General features: G+C 40.4%; 1 protein-coding gene across 7 annotated transcripts in view; it reads right to left on the reverse strand.

The window, feature by feature from the left end:
* Window positions 1-16,674, reverse strand: part of LOC126366011 (gamma-aminobutyric acid receptor subunit beta) — a 603,333-nt gene that overhangs the window by 306,121 nt on the left and 280,538 nt on the right. The window lies entirely within an intron of this gene.

Below are 16,674 nucleotides of genomic sequence, written 5' to 3' on the forward strand. Positions count from 1 at the left end.
AGCAGGGTCTTCTTATGAAATTTCAATCATCATCGTTGGCCTCAGAGTGTGAAAATAATCATCATAATAAAATAACGACAATGAGAGCTCTCATGGAAAGACTTAAGTGTTCGATTTCCGGCGCGCTATTCGAGAGTGGAACAGAAGAGAAATAGTTTGAAGGTGGTTTAATTAACCCTCTGCCAGGCACTTTCTTGTAGAGTCATCATGTACATGTAGATGTAAACAAGACATAAGCTGTGTTTTGAAGCTAAGTGAAAGCGGATTACAGAAAAGTTGACTGTGATATGATGTAGCGTATACCGTTCAAAAACGAAACTAAAGTCTCATGATCCCTCACAGTTTGCTAGAGACTTGTATAACGAGTGATCTGATTATAGTTCCTTATTACATCTACTGAAATGCAGCCTGAAATAATGTACGAAAATACTGTCAGAATTTGTGACTTTCCGCGAATTGAACACGTGCGTCTGTGTAAATGTAGCTCATAGGCTTCTGTGCGTCTTTTTTTAAGTTGGAAAACTGTATCAGTACAGAACAAGCCGCAGAGGGACAGTACACATAAAATGAGAGATATTAGGGCTTATACGAATGCGTTGACGATCTCGAACGTTTTGCACGCAATCTGTGAATGGACTGGAAGAAAGCAATTGATATTCGTACGAGACACTACACGCCACTCAACATGTTGGCTTATGAGATATTTGTATCAAGACGTAAATTACTTGGAGTCCTGAGTTCTCTTTCAATTAAGAGCTGCTCGTAACAATGTTTCTCCTATTGTAAACCTTTCCGCAGTCTTATAAGCTGTCCTATGGCAGCAGCTACTTCCAGATTGACCGGAATGTTTTAAAAGCTCCTTCCTAGCTCAGAACGACCTGCGTAAAAGTCATTACTCAGCTCCTACTTGACTCAGTGATTACTCAGCTCTGTGGATGCGTGGTTAAGCTATGTTCTCAACAGTTAAATAAAAAAAAATTAAAATGGTTCAATGGCTCTGAGCACTATGGGACTTAACTTCTGAGGTCATCAGTCTGCTACAACTTAGAACTACTTAAACCTATCCAACCTACGGACATCACACATATCCATGACCGAAGCAGGATTCGAACCTGCGACCGTAGCGGTCGCGCAGTTCCAGACTGTAGAGCCTAGAACCGTTCGGCCACCCAGGCCGGCAAAAAAGAATTAAACCTTCGCATAATGGCATGTATGATGTTATTAATAGCCGAAAGCAATGCTCGAAAACTGACAGATCAAAGAGATTCACAGAAACAGTTAATGTGTTATCTTATCGGTTGTGGACCGAGAACTCCAATTTTAGCACCAAAAGCTTTATGAAGATGAACTAAAAAGTCAGTACCGAAGGACGTGTAGTTATCAACTAAAGATTCTTACCTAATTTAGAAAGAGACCTTCCGTAGCAAACATAAATATGAAACTGGTGGCATCATTTGATATCTCCCTTGACAACGAAGCGGTTAGAAACGCAGTACATGATTTCACTCGGGAAGACAATCGGCCATATTATTTGAAAGGAACCAACAAGAATTTCGTTAAATGCGATTTAGAGAAATCCCGAAGATATAAATCTGATTCGCAGTGCGAGGATCGCCGCCAACTCAATGGGTAGGCTTCATCTGAGATGTGATGCAGAGCCGTTAGTTTCGTACTCATCGACAGCTACAAGCAGCAGCTGTTGCGTGAGGCCTCGAATAATTTACGAAGAAGGAGATAACGGTATGTAGGCGTTCATACCATGCTCAGTCGATGGCTGCCATCACGCACTTTCAGCAACTTAACCAGAAACTGTTAATACAGAAGAGGCCCGTGGAGACATCGATTGATATTTCGTTTATTAAAATTACTAGCGAACCCGGGAACACTTCGCAATTGATAAGTATGTACGGAAATTCGACATACGTCCTAAACTCTTTCTTTCTCCTCTCTCTGTCCCTCTCCTCTTCCATCTTCTCCTGCACTACCTCTCTCCAACTGCTCCTGCCGCCTCTCTCTGTCCATCTCCTCTTCCTGCTTCTCTTTGTCCATCTCCTCCTCCCTCCATATCTTTCCCTCCACCTCCTCCTCCCGCCTGTTCCTGTCTATCTACTCGTTCTCTCTCTTTACATCCATTTCCTCACTTCTTTCTGATCATGTCCTCTTACCCCTCACTCCGTTTATGAGCATTGTGCATTGTGATTGCCAACGAATCCTAGATTGGGAACTGCAATCTCTTAAAATGAGTGGGTAAATTGTTTGGTGTCATTAGCGTACCGGATATGAGAGACCCTCTCCTGCTGCTGGATCTTTGAGTATAATTCCATCATTGACAGTTTTTAATCCGCAAACGGAATAGGATTACAAAGATTCAGATGATTCTGATTCAATAGAAGAAGTGTAATCTTAAACCGAAAAGCCTTAAATACAACATTCCTGTTTCCTGTGAAAACAGACTACGAGGAAGAAAATAAAATAGCACATAGCTGTGTCCCCTGTCGTATGGTGTGAAACAATACGGTTGCTCAGCGCTTGTACTACACTTGCGTTTATTGAATCCAGACGTGGCGCTTCCCTTTATTCCTATTTTAATATCTCGACATGTAGTTCTACTTTGACAAACGTGATTACTGCTCTGTTGTCCCTGGAAATGACTACAAGGAAGAAAACTAAACCGCACATTTAGACAGCACAGCATTTTATTTGCAGTCTGTTACAACAGAAAACCTATGTATTATCGTTTCAAAAAATATTTCGCTTTTGTCTGCCTGAATATTTGTGACCATACAGTGTAGAAAATTTCAAGTAAATAGCTCTAAAACTTATTGAGATATTCTGTGCTGAAGTTTTACCTTTAAGGAATATATATTTATTGAGACACCACAAATGTTAAAAATATATGTCTTACGTCTGTCTGACCATTTATTAGAGTACAACGAAATATCTGAAATGAATAGGTGAAGAACTTTTCGAGATTGTTGCTAATAATGTTACCCTGTTACATGATGTATGTGTGTTTGTATGTCACGTATATTAAAAATAGCCAGCTGCGGTGGCCGAGCGGCTCTAGGCGCTAGCCTGGGACCGCGCGACCGCTACAGTCGCAGGTTCGAATCCTGCCTCGGGCATGTGTGTGTGATGTCCTTAGGTTAGTTAGGTTTAAGTAGTTCTAAGTTCTAGGGCACTGATGACCTCAGAAGTTAAGTCACATAGTGCTCAGAGCCATTTGAACCATTTTATATTAAAAATATATAATCTATGACTCTCCAAATGTTTATTGGAATATTGCATAAAAATTTGAACGTTTCTAGATAATTGTTCACAACGTTTCTTCCCTATATATTATACATGTATCTGTATATGCCTTACATATTAAAAAAACAAATAACCTACATTTGTCAGAATGTTTATTAGAAAATAGTCTAAAATTTGGAAGTAAATCAGTCAAGAACGTTTAGAGATTTTTACTAATAACCTTTCCTCTTTATATATTTATTATACGAGTATATACATGCATGGTGTTTCAGAGTGGATGGTCAGTATTCAGGGATATGACAGGAAAAGCCACACGAAACAAAAAAAGTGAAGTAAACATGGGGTCTAAAATGCATACCATAAGAGCTACGAGCAATTATTGATCTTCGATTCTGTGAAACAGATCTCTTCTACTGCAAGCTCTTTGTTTTCCATGTTTTGGGAAGTGGTAGTATGGACCAAAACAAGAAAATAATGTCCAGTGAACGTGTGTTCTAAAGCGTATACCTTAAAAGTTACGAGCACTTGTTCATTAGGAGTGTTGCATTTCAAAGTAGCGAAGATGAACAAAGGCTCATAGCTTTTGAAGTATACGTTTTAGAGCACATGTTTACTCAGAATTTTTTTCTTTTTTTTGGTCCATACTACCACTTCTCAAAATATGGAAAGCAAAGAGCTTACAGTAGAAGAGTTTTGTTTCACAGTACCAAAGATCAAGACCTGCTCGTTGCTCTTAAGGGATGCGCTTTACAGCCCATGTTTACTTCACTTTTCTGTTTGGAATGATCATTCCTGTCACATCCCTGAATATTGACGAACACTTCTGAAACACACTATGTTTATAAGCCATACATATTAAAAATATGTAGCCTGCGTCCATCCGAGCACTTATTAGAGCATCGTGTAAGCATCTGAAGTAAATCGGTTGAGAATTTTTGCTAACAGTGTAACTCTTTTATATGAAGTATATATATTTATTAGTTACATCCATTTAAAAATATATATAAGCAGGGTCTGCCCAATTGTGATTAGAGTATCATGTAAAAGTCTGATGTAAATCAGTCAAGATTAGAGTATAATGTAAAAATCTGAGGTAAATTGGTCAAAAACTTTTCGACATTTTCGGTAACAACCTCTTTGTATAATATGATAGCAAAAATTATTCCAAAAGTTGCTATTAATGACGACATATCCTGAGGCACTGTGTATAACTGACAGCGAAATATTGGGCATCAGCGGTGGGGTCTTTAGTCTGGAAGTATTGCGCTCCTCTTCGCGTTGCTGAGAAAGTGGAAGAATTTTTGCAGCAATTTTACTGGCATGTGCCGAGTACACCTCACAGCCGCGGCTTACCCCTCTCTGACGATAACTTGTTTAACGACAGAAAAATATACTATCTGAAAGAAGTAATCACTACCATTCTGAACAACATGACGGCAAGGAAATAAAACAAACATAGGTGTAATAAAAGTATAGTAGAAGAGAGCACTGTGCGATTCGCCACAGTCACTGATGAAGTGTAAGATTATTGTATTACCTCTCTCGCTCCTTTTTTTAGTTCTGTATTCACTTAAGTTTCCTTGGAAACAGACAACTTTTAATATTTGACAATACACCGGAAGTTGCTACTGCACTGCACGGAACTATAACTGTTAAAATGTGTGGATAGCAGTCCTTGGTCAAGATCGCCAAGACCCCTTTATTGATTGCTAGTTTCAGTTCATTGACGAGCCATCTTCGGATCAATAAAAATTATTATTTAATTCACTGCGTATAAGCCACAACAATGAATTCTTGTATTCGATTTCAGTCATTGTGGTTGCAGCGTTCACGTTGTGAGTTCGGTCATGTGCAATTAAATGGGCACAGCGTTATATCCTATGCGGTATGCGCATGGAAGTTGAAGTGTTTTTGAGTAGTTTTTCTCCGCTATCACACTGCCTAGTAACTTATTCTGAAATGTGAAACTGTTAGCTGGCCTCGATCACGTCCCGTCAGCACCAGGTTAGGCTTTATTTCCTGCGGCAGGTACCGACAAGCTGCCGGAGTGGGTTTGTAGTGAGTTTGATTAGTATGTGTGTTCCTGATCTATCGTATGTCACATGTTCGGGAGCTCTTATAGCCCTATTTCGAGTGGTTCCACTGGGAATCGGTTATTGCTCAATTGTGAGTGGTTCCACTGCGACGTGTGATCGGTAATTAGGCACACATGTGTCGTGTGTGTTTCGGTAGTCCAACTACGTGAAAGATTTATAGTTTTTCTGTCTGGTGTTCTCTATTAGCTGATATGTTTTGAGAGCCTTGTAGCATCTGTTCGAAATCTGATCTCGCATGTTGGTGGTATGATTCGAGGAATGAGTTAATAAACGAAGATATAAGTTGTGCCTATCATTCGACAGGAGCGAACAAGCTATATGCATTGTGTGGAATATTGAGCAACTAAATTTTGAATGGAGGCACTACTGTGCGTTAGATTATTGTCACTCAGTGCTAGTGTCCGATGACACGGAGATTGTGACACCTTTTTCTTTATTTAAAGATACATTAAAATATGTAGAGAAATTCAGATCACATTCCGTTACGAAAGTGGGTGCACTCAGCGACTGTGACATGATTTATAAATTATAGAGCATAGCAATCAGTCGTCCTTTTTTTGCAGGTTTCATATGGCAAATCCAGATTTCGGCTAGTGCGTAGCCATTATCAATGCACTATTTTCTAGTCTCGATGCATGTCAGTTCCCTGTTAGGGAGTCAGTCACAGTTCTTTGAAACTGTAATTCAGACCAGTTTTCGAATTTTAAGGTGCTGATCGCATACCTTTATGATTTACCTTCGAAAAAAAACGTATGACTGCTATATTTCTTTTACGGCAAGATTAATATCACTTGATTGTGTCCTTTGCCGGATGGAGTTGCCGAGCAGTTCTAGGCGCTACAGTCTGGAACAGCGCGACCGCTACGGTTGCAGGTTCGAATCCTGCCTCGAGAATGGATGTGTGTGATGTCCTTAGGTTAGTTAGGTTTAAGTAATTCTAAGTTCTAGGGGACGGATGACCTCAGAAGTCAAGTCCCTTAGTGCTCAGAGCCATTTGAACCATTTTGTGTCCTTATTCATTGGTAATACACTGCGTCGTTCAAGTAAAAGAATAGTTTGGATAATCGTGTAGAGGTGTTTTATTTTAGCAGACCAAAATCATATCATTTCACAGAAGGGCGATTTCATAAGACTTGCAATTGCCTTTGTTCAATAACGAAACGATTTAAGCTTCATGTTGGCTCTTACGCTGAATATTTTGCATCAAAGAAATAAACTATCTTCGTGAAGAGACTAAGTCCAATGGTATAATTTTCTTTCTTTTCCTACACATTCGGGATGTGGTAATTGTAACGAAATTTAACTATCAAAACGTCACTGAATAGTGATGGAAGCCATCCATAATGAGTTGGCCTGAAAATCCGGCAATGAGAGAAAAGGAATGCAGGTTCGAGGGCTATTCGAAAAGTAAGGCCCGATCGATCGCGAAAACTAAACCACAGCCAAAATCCAATGAAGCTTTGCGTAGGTGTGTTGACAGTGTTTCGAGTATGCCCTTTCATCGCGTCATGTCGCTCTTTTCAGTTATGAGATCAAAGTGAGCACGTAAAGATGGCCGGCCGGTGTGGCCGAGCGGTTCTAGGCGCTTCAGTCCGGAGCCGCGCTGCTGCTATGGTCGCAGGTTCGAATCTTGCCTCGGGCATGGATGTGTGTGATGTCTTTGGGTTAGTTAGGTTTAAGTAGTTCTAAGTCTAGGGGACTGATGACCTCAATGTTAAGTCCCATAGTGCTTAGAGCCATTTGAACCATTTTTTTTAACGTAAAGAGTACTAGAAAATAGTGTCTCCCCGAAACTCAGTCATGCAACCCGCACAACGTAGTGTTATGCATTTCCTTTTTGATAACAATTCTCAGCCGCCACTGCAGGGGCAATGAGTACGCTCCTGCATCGTTTTCAATGGGAAGTGTGTCGTCACACACCTTGCAGCCCGGACTTGGTTCCCTCTCTGCTCTCATCAACCGCTGGCTGTGAAGACAACATTTTATCACAGACAACAAGCTACAGATCAGGGAAGAGAACTGACAGAAAGCATGGGCGGCTGCCGTCTGTAACGAGGGTATTGAAATATTAGTACCAAGCACGACAGATGTCTCAGTCGGAGCGACGCCTATGTAGAGAAGTAGCTGGAAGGTGTAGCTAACTGTTGCAAATAAAACGTTTTTGAGTGTCAGTGTGGTTTCCATATCGCGCCCCATCGCATCTCATATTTAATATCCTAGTGATTATAATGAGAATCAATCCTATAGCCGTTTCAATGTGGTTTCATTACCCAGCAAAATTTGTATGCGGAACGTGGGCGTGGTTAGTTGCGTCATCGTCTTGTGTTGCACTGTTTTTCCTTTGAATATTCTCGTCGTAATTTTGATATTATTTGTGTGTTGAGCACACTTTCGCGCGGTTTGTGTTAAGTCGGCGGCGTGTCTTGATCAGTGTGTGGCTTTTGGCTTGTGGATTGCAGATTGCCATTGAGTCTTGTAGCTGGTTCTAAGGAACTAGGTCGTTGCTGGCTGCGTTATGTAATCGTTTTGTATATTGTCAGCGCTGCTTATTTTAGGGACATGTGGATATTTATGGAGTTGTGGCCTTGTGTTACGTTAGGAACAACGGGCGCGTCTTTCATTGTTGTGGCCGTTCATGTTTCTCAGTGGCTCTCTTGAGCTGTCATCTGCAAAGTCATACAGCGAAAATTGTTCTAATTCGTGAATGATAAATTACTCTAGAGCGCTGCTTACTATTCCAGTTACTACTGTTTTTGCTGGGAATTATTTGAGTAAGCTAGTGCCCAGTTGTTTATAAGCTGCATATGTCCCCGCTGTAAACTTAAAACCTAGTTTAATTTACGGCTAGTACCGGTTACTTCAGTCCCATTTGCCATACGCCCTATTGTCATTGTTATAAGTGATGTTAAGCTCAGTAATGTTAATGTGTGAGCGCTGTAGCGGGTGTCGTTCAGAGAGCGGCAGTTACTCTGTCCACTAACATCTAGTAACTTTTATTACTTACTGGGCACTTGAAAGTACATAAATTCTTCATTGTCAGTGCTAGTTTTTGAACAATTTTGCATGCTGCAATTACCTTTCATATTTATTGAATGCCATTCTGATTAAGTTTCAGAACAATGCTGTGCTGATTGTATTAGGTGTATTAAGTGCCAGCCATAGGTTTTGCTCAAAGAGAGATAAAGCCTCTTACTCTGGTGTGATTCAGAGTAAGAGTGCTTTTGTTTTCCGTTCACCATACCAGGTGCGAGAATAAAGTAATGATTTTCTTTGCAAGATGTGGCTACCATGCAGGCTTGCGTAGGCACAATATCTTTGACCTTGGTGTGTAAGCTGCTTCTAGTCCAAGCGGCACATCGATGCAACTGCTCAGTCATGAGTTGTGCTGTGATAAGTTAACACATGTTTTTCTTTCTCGTCACGGAAACTGAACCACATAATATTGCGCAACGTTTTGCTATTTCTTTTGGCGTTAAGTTGGGTGAAAACGCGATGACAACTTACGGTAAGCTTCAGAAGGGTTTTGGAGAGGAGGTTATGTCAAGAGCTGAAGTTTTTCGTTGGCATAAACTGTTTAGGGAAGGCAGAATGAATGTTGAAGATGCAGACTGCAGTGGACGACCATCAACCTCAAGGACAGATGTCGACTTGGCCAGGGTGCGTGAACTTGTACGATCTGATCGAAGATTATCTTTGAAAATGAGTACAGAAGAACTGAACATCAATCGAGAAACGATAATGCGCCATCCCATACTGCTCTGTCAGTAGAGCAATTTTTTTTTACCTCAAAACAAATTCCAATACTAACACAGCCACCTTATTCACCAGATATCGCTCTGTGCGACTTTTTTCTGTTTCCAAGAGCCAAAACGGCGGTCAAGGGACACAATTTTCAAACGATGCAAGATGTCCAAATAGATGTGACGAGGGTCTTGGAAGACATTACAGAAGATGGGTTCCAGAAATGTTACTACCAATGGCAGAAGCGCTGGAAAAAGGGTGCGCAGTCAGAAGGGAACTACGCTGAAGGAGACAACACTAAACTGCACTAAAACGGTAAGCAACACTTTTTTCACATTTTACTTTGTTGTCACTCCTCTTATACTCTCAGCAGTTGAGGGGTGCGCGCCGTTGTTGCTACCTGCGCCGCTCTGGTCGAGATGGACGGGCTCTCACATTTGGCGTCCACCTCATTCGAGGGGCGTCGAGTGTTCCAACTGGACATCAGATCTGAAGATAAATTTTTAATGAAATCTGAGTTGAAAAAGCCAAATGAAGGATGGAAAAGTAAATGTCAGTCCAACCACACTGAGTCCTAATCAGCGGAGGGTAACCTGTACTATTACCAGTGATTTTCTTTCCCATTTCACTCGCATACAGAGCGAGGGAAAAACGACTGTCTCTATGCCTCCGTACCAGCCTTAATTTCTCTGATCTTCGTGGTCCTTAAGCAAAATGTACGTTAGCGGCAGTAGAATCACCGTGCAGTGAGCGTCAAATGCCGGTTGACTAGAATTTCTCATAGTGTTAATCGAGAGGTCTGTCATCTTCCTTCCAAAGATATCCATTTGAGTTACCGAAGCATCTCCGTAATACGCGAGTGTTGTTCGAACCTACAGGCAACAAATCTAACAGCCCGCCTCTGAATTAGTTCGATGCCTTCATTTAATCCTATCTGCAGCAGATCCCAAACACTCGAACGCTACTCAACACTGGGTCACTCTAGTGTCTTGTATGCGGTCTTCTTTTCAGATAAAACCACACTTACCCAAAATTCTCCCAATAAACTGAAGTCGACCATTAGCCTTCCGTATTACAATCCTTAGCTAACTCTATTTGATATTGCTTTGCAACATTAGGCCTAGGTATTTGATCGACTTGACTGTGTCAAGCAGTAGACTGTTCATGCTGTGTTCAAACATTAAGCGTTTGTTTTTTCTATTCATCTGCATTAACTTAAATTTTCTACATTTAGAGCTACCTGCCATTCATCACACCAACTAGAACTTTGTTTAAGTCATATTAACTTCGAAAAGACTCAGTATATGCAATTCAGAACCTGTAAGAGGTTTCCACCCAGCATGCGCACAAAGTATGAAGAAGAGCAGATAGAAGAGGTTGACAGTCTTAAATTCCTAGGATTACAACTTGATAATAAATTAAGTTGGGAGGAGCACAACACAGAACTGCAGAAACGCCTTAACAAATCTGTATTTGCAGTTCGAGTGTTAGCAGTCATAGGAGACATAAAACCGAAAAAGCTTGCATACTTTGCCTACTTTCATTGCATAATGTCATATGGTATAATATTTTGGGGTAACTCTTCAAGTCAAACAAAAGTTTTCAGAGTCCAAAAGCGTGTAATACGTATTATTTGTTGAGTAAATTCACGAACGTCCTGTAGAAACCTCTTCAGAGAACTGGGTATACTAACTACTGCCTATCAGAATATTTACTCCTTAATGAAATTTGTCCTAAATAATATATCTCTTTTTACAACAAACAACTCAGTTCATACATACAATACCAGGAACAAAAATGATCTGCACATGGACTTACAAGCACTTACTTTAGTTCAAAAAGGGGTCTACTACTCAGGAACACTCATGTTCAATAATTTGCCAGCAAACATAAAAAATTTAGATACAAACAAAGATCAGTTTAAAAGGAGCCTGAAAGACTTACTAGTGGCCAACTCCTTCTACTCCATTGATGAATGTTTTAATATAAACAAATGATATATTGTATATATTCATACTATTAGTATTGTTATTGCAGCTTTAAAAAAATTGACATGTTCCACATCCACGAGGATCTCCTCAGCACGGATCTATGGAACGAAAAACTAATCTAATCTAATTTAATATTGTATCCTCTTGCAGTCACTCAACGATGACACTTTCCCGCACACCACAGCAACCGCAAACTGCTGTTCACCTTGTCCACCAGGTCATTGACCTGTTGTTGTTGTGGTCTTCAGTCCAGTGACTGGTTTGATGCAGCTCTCCATGCTACTCTATCCTGTGCAAACTTCTTCATCTCCCAGTACCTACTGCAACCAACACCCTTCTGAATCTGCTTAGTGTATTACATATGTATAAAAAAATAGCAGTGGTCCTGTCACTTTTCCTGTCACTGGGGCACTTTTGACGATGCCCTTGTCTCTGAACACTCGCTGTCAAAGACATCATACTGGTTTCTGCTATTTAAGAAGTCTTCGAGGAACCCACATATCTAGGAACGTATTCCGTATGCTTGTACCTTCGTTAACAGTCGCAGTGTGGCACTTTGTCAAATGATTTACGGAAATATAGAAGAATGGAATCCGCCTGTTGCCCTTCTTCCATATTTCACAGGATATCACGTGAAAAAAGGGAAAACAGAATTCCCAACGAGGGATGCTTTCTAAAACCGTGCTGATTCATGTACATGAGCTTTCTGTCCTCTAGGAAATTTATTCGAACTGAGAATGTGTTCCAGAATTCTGCAGCAAATCATTGTTAAGGTTATTGGTTTGTAATTTTGCGTTTCCGTTTTTTTACCCTTCTTATATACGGAAGTCACCTATACTTTTTTACAGTCGCTTTGGATTTTCCACTAGCACGAGATTTACGATAAATCCTAGCTAAGTAAGGGGCTAATTCTTTGGAGTACTGCTGATTCCTTCGCCGGCAGCTCTGTTTCTCGAATGAAGTAAAGCAAATGGGACACAATTTTTCTATGGAGGTAAGCTTCACTCATAAATTTTCCGACATCCGCGCCCTCTTGCATATTTTTTGCTTTTTATGGTCATCAGTCTCCACACTTGTTAGATGAGACCAACCACGATTTCCTCTCCTGAGCCAACCTCTTCATTCCAGAGCCACGCTCATAACCATCATCCTCGATTACTTGTACGGCGTACTCCGATCTGTCTTCCCCTCTATGATTACCTCTAGTACACATGTTCTATCATCATGTCCCTTCCTCTATTCAGAAGGAAACACCATCAACTTGATCCCATATTTTAAGGAGGAAAAGCATACTTGCAATAAATCAGCTCCAGAAATCAAACCCACGTGAAAATTTGGACCGTAATTATGACGATACGCAGTTTTGATATTAATGAACGCTAAGCTGTTAAAAATGTGGGGCACGGATTGTCACTCCTTCCTCCCCACTGCAGCTGCTTAATACCCGAGAGCGGGTGGAATAAGAGGTTTGTCGAATAGTATTTTGAAGTTGTAATTGGTTTGTTTACTATGTGAAAGTGCACGCTTTCTAACCTGTAGCTGGTACCAGGGAACTCTTTGCTTTGATAATTTTTATGTTGCGACTCACAAACGCAATTTAAATGAACAAAGTGAATGAGTATCAAAGAAGTACCTGAGCGCTGTTGAATTATTAACATCGCTTTAGTGCATTATTTTCTTTGGGTTCTAAAACTGACACGATAAAGTTAAGTACATTTGCAGCAGATGCGCTGTTCTTCAACATGATGGACATGATTAAATTACAAATCGCAAATCATTGCCTTCTTTTCATAGTTATTCAGTTGCCTACGTTTATTCATTTTGACTTTTAGACGTATATATCATTGCAGAATATCAATACGAGGATATTGTTAAAATAATATTGAAGGTATAAGTGCGTGAGATTGTGATATTGCGTATTCATAATACATACCTACTTTACACGTCGAATAACGTGTTATCGAACAAGATTTCAAAACACGTTGGTCAGACGTGTCCACATCTTACCTCTTCTCTGGCCTTCAAGAAGCCGCGAATAGCAGAGCTATGGTTGTCACTCCACGGTGCAGTACTTTTCGGCTGCATTGGGGCGAAGCGAGTCACAAACAAACGACACATGCAAAGTTTAAAAGCTGTACAGTCAGAAGGTAAACTGCGTACTGTCTGAATTAGGGGCCAAATTTTCGCACTGGATCATTTGCTGAGGCTGATAACTTCCAAGTGTACTTCGTTATCCTTAAAATACGAGATTGAATTGATGTGTTTCTGTTAGTCTTTTCCACTTACTGCTTTCCTCGCCGATTTTGCGGAGAATTTCCACATTTCTTATGTAAAGAATCCATTATTGTTCCCATAAGCAAAATTTTTTACCTTAATTAATTAGTAAACCGTTGGCCTAACACAAGAATCTTTGATTGCAAATTGTTTGTACTTCCCTGCAGTGAGGCGTCGGCACATTTAAAAAGATAGCGTGCGAGTACAGGTCGGTTAGCGATTTTCTCGACGCACGAGCTGCCAATCACTGGATAACTGGACTCATTTAGTATGAGAACAATGTACAGTTGTCTCGCGACCTGCCGCTGACTAGTGCTGCTTGCTGTTGCCAATTTCTAGATTACTTTCGAAAGAAATACTCACGAATAAACAGCTGCTGCTGTGAATGGCTGAGCCAATATCATCACACTGACGTAATTTCGAACGTGTACTCATTACGTTTCGCATTTAGTTGTAATTATGCTACAAATACGTCACGTTTTTTGAGTGAGCAAGAAATTTTGGAAGCCCGAGAGGAAGAAATTGCTCAACAACTCACGTCGCACTTTTTACTTCGGACGATAATTGTACTTTCTGTCATTAGTATTTTAAAATTTGTAGTCTATCAAAGATCTCGAAACTTGGCCCTTTTTTTAGTAAGTGTTAATCTTGAAGATACATAAATGAGATATGTGTTAGTAGTGGTTTAAGAAACCGTATACATAGCCTGTTACCTAGGCCCAATAGTCTTCTGAGTGGTAAGGTGTTAAAAGGCACACTCGCCTCAAAGTGAAATTCGATTCTCGGCGACCATTTTACGAGGCAACAATACTACCCGATTAGTGTAGTGCACGTCAGAAGAAGTTCCTGGAAATAAAGCGCCTGAGAGAGCACCGCAGGTGGCCGGCGTCGTCCTGCAGAGATCGCTGCCGTGTCCAGGCCTGGCGCCAGCGCCGCTAGTTACCATTAGCGCCGCTGCGCCCCCGCCGGCGCCAGCGTCGGCGCCACCCTGACGCGCTGGCCGTGCCGTGCCACGCCCAAACTGCAGCCTCTGCAGATGCCTCTCTATTTGTGCTTGTCCACTCTCCTAAACGTGACGAGCAGCCGACAGCTGTACTGATAATCGCACCTAACTGCACACCTTAAAAGTCTGCGGCATTCGGAAAGCGGTGTGCTATGGGGTTTCTGAAACACATTTGAGTCTAAAAATGCAATGCTTGCTTTAACAGCGCCTCAATTCATGTGTTTCCCCATAATGATCGAGGTTAGCTAGGTCTGCTTATCCATGAACACAACATCAACACCTAAAACTCTTCATCGTAGTCAATTTTTGTACTAATTTATTCCTTTCGGAACATTAATGAAAATAGTACGGTTTTCGTGTTATGTTCTTAAGGGGTGAAAGTCTCACCTTGTGCCTTGTGATTTGTCTACAACTCCAAGTTGCGGCGTTTATGACAATGTACACTCTGAAAATCAGGTGCTCATGTTTTCTTTTAAACCTAGCTAAATATGTATGACTGTTCTTTCTGCTGAACGGAAAAAAAATTCCTGAATTTTTCATAGTCACGTTGTACAACTCTACTGAAATCTCCTTTGTTTTCCTGACTGAGAAATTGATTTCGACTACTTGATGCATTGCTTCAGATAGAAAGTCCTTTGTTTGCTATAACCGCATAGTAAAAGTTGATCCTGCTGAAACGTAACAAACTTTTTGCCCTTTCCATATCGATATTTTTACATCTGTTTATTTTATCAGCTTTCTTTGTATGGTTCAGGTATTCGTAGTTGGCTTCTGTGTCAGAGATTATCCTCGGGTTTAGTAACACGTAGTGGGATTGAGAGTCACCTGTTATTTCCAGTGAAGTCATAGGTTTTGTGGGAGATAGCGTCCAAGAACTAAGCCTGCAGAGCTTGATACTGCTCATATTAACTTCGACTTTTTCTTTATAGGACAGCCTTTTCTAGCAAATGAAATATTTCAGTTGAAGCGCGAGGTCAAAATACCTCATTCTAATAACTTATTTTACTTAAAAGACGATTGATAATTATTGTTAATTAATTAAAACTTCGATAGAGGCATATGGGTAACTCTCGTAATACGTTGTGTAAATGGAATTTGTTTCGTAATCATCTGACCAAACGGAATCATTTGAGAGCAGTAATACTGATTTTATTTTGCCATTTTTCTATTGCTTTTTGTTTTTGTTTTTAGCTCTTCCAATCCTCCTGTCAGTCCTGTTCAACCAGTACATTGTAAACACTATTCTAATGTAATTTGGATGCTAAAGATTGTCCACACAATTGGCCATCAGCTTAACGTAAGAGTTTGAATCAAGCCCCAGTGGCGCGTTTTTTTTGTCATTTTTTACCATATGACTAGCTTTGCCCTCCGTGGATCATCTTCAGGTTTATGTAGTTGAGTAAGCAACCCATGGTCTCTGCATCAGAGCTACATAACACACTACCCTGACGTTAGTCTGATGTGTGGTCCGTACAGACAGACGCAATTTCATCAACCTGAAGATCCGTGGAGACTGAAACTAGCCATATCGTAATAGAAAAAATTGCTACTGGGTCTTGATTCAAGCTTTTCAAGTTATGACGATGGCCAATTATGTGAACAATCAATAGTCTCGAAATTACAGCCCGACTTCGTCACAAATTGCTCGTTCTGTTCGCATGCAAACAGTGTCTATCGTATATTGAATGTGTTAAAATTGTTTTAATTACTAATACAGTTACTGTCTTCGCACGACAAATTTGATGTGTAGTGATAACTTAAAAATATGTGAAACTAATCGTAATTGTGATGTAGAGCTTGTTTGGCACCATAGAGATGATATCACAAACCACCACAAGACGAAGAACAGACTCGTATGAAGTAGGGCTGTTGTGTGGACGGTTTTCGAGAGTTGAATTGGACAGGCCTGTGATCAATATTTTTTTGCTTCATTAAATAGTGTATTGGCGACAATGACTAAACTAAGTGCAACATGTATTTAATTTTGTACTGAACACTGATAAACAAATGTTACTCAAAGTTTTTGTTTGTCATTATAAAGTTAAGATCACGCCAAAATTAAACTTGATCTGTAAACCTGGAGAACCGACGACCACAAGATCACTACGTCCAGGGCACGTGGGGTTTTGGGAATCTGCATTCGGAAGCTTGCATTTTATAAACAAAGATGTGGTGGTAGATCTCACTGTTACAAATCTTTTAGTTCAAAGCTATTTAATCAACACGTGAATACTTTGATTCGCCTATCATTTATACACCTTGGGCACGGGGGAGCGTAACATTGGTACAGTTTTTTTTATCTAAGTCAGGGTGTGAC

Source organism: Schistocerca gregaria, chromosome 4 (genome assembly GCF_023897955.1).
Source record: "Schistocerca gregaria isolate iqSchGreg1 chromosome 4, iqSchGreg1.2, whole genome shotgun sequence".
Taxonomy (NCBI): Eukaryota; Metazoa; Arthropoda; class Insecta; order Orthoptera; family Acrididae; genus Schistocerca; species Schistocerca gregaria.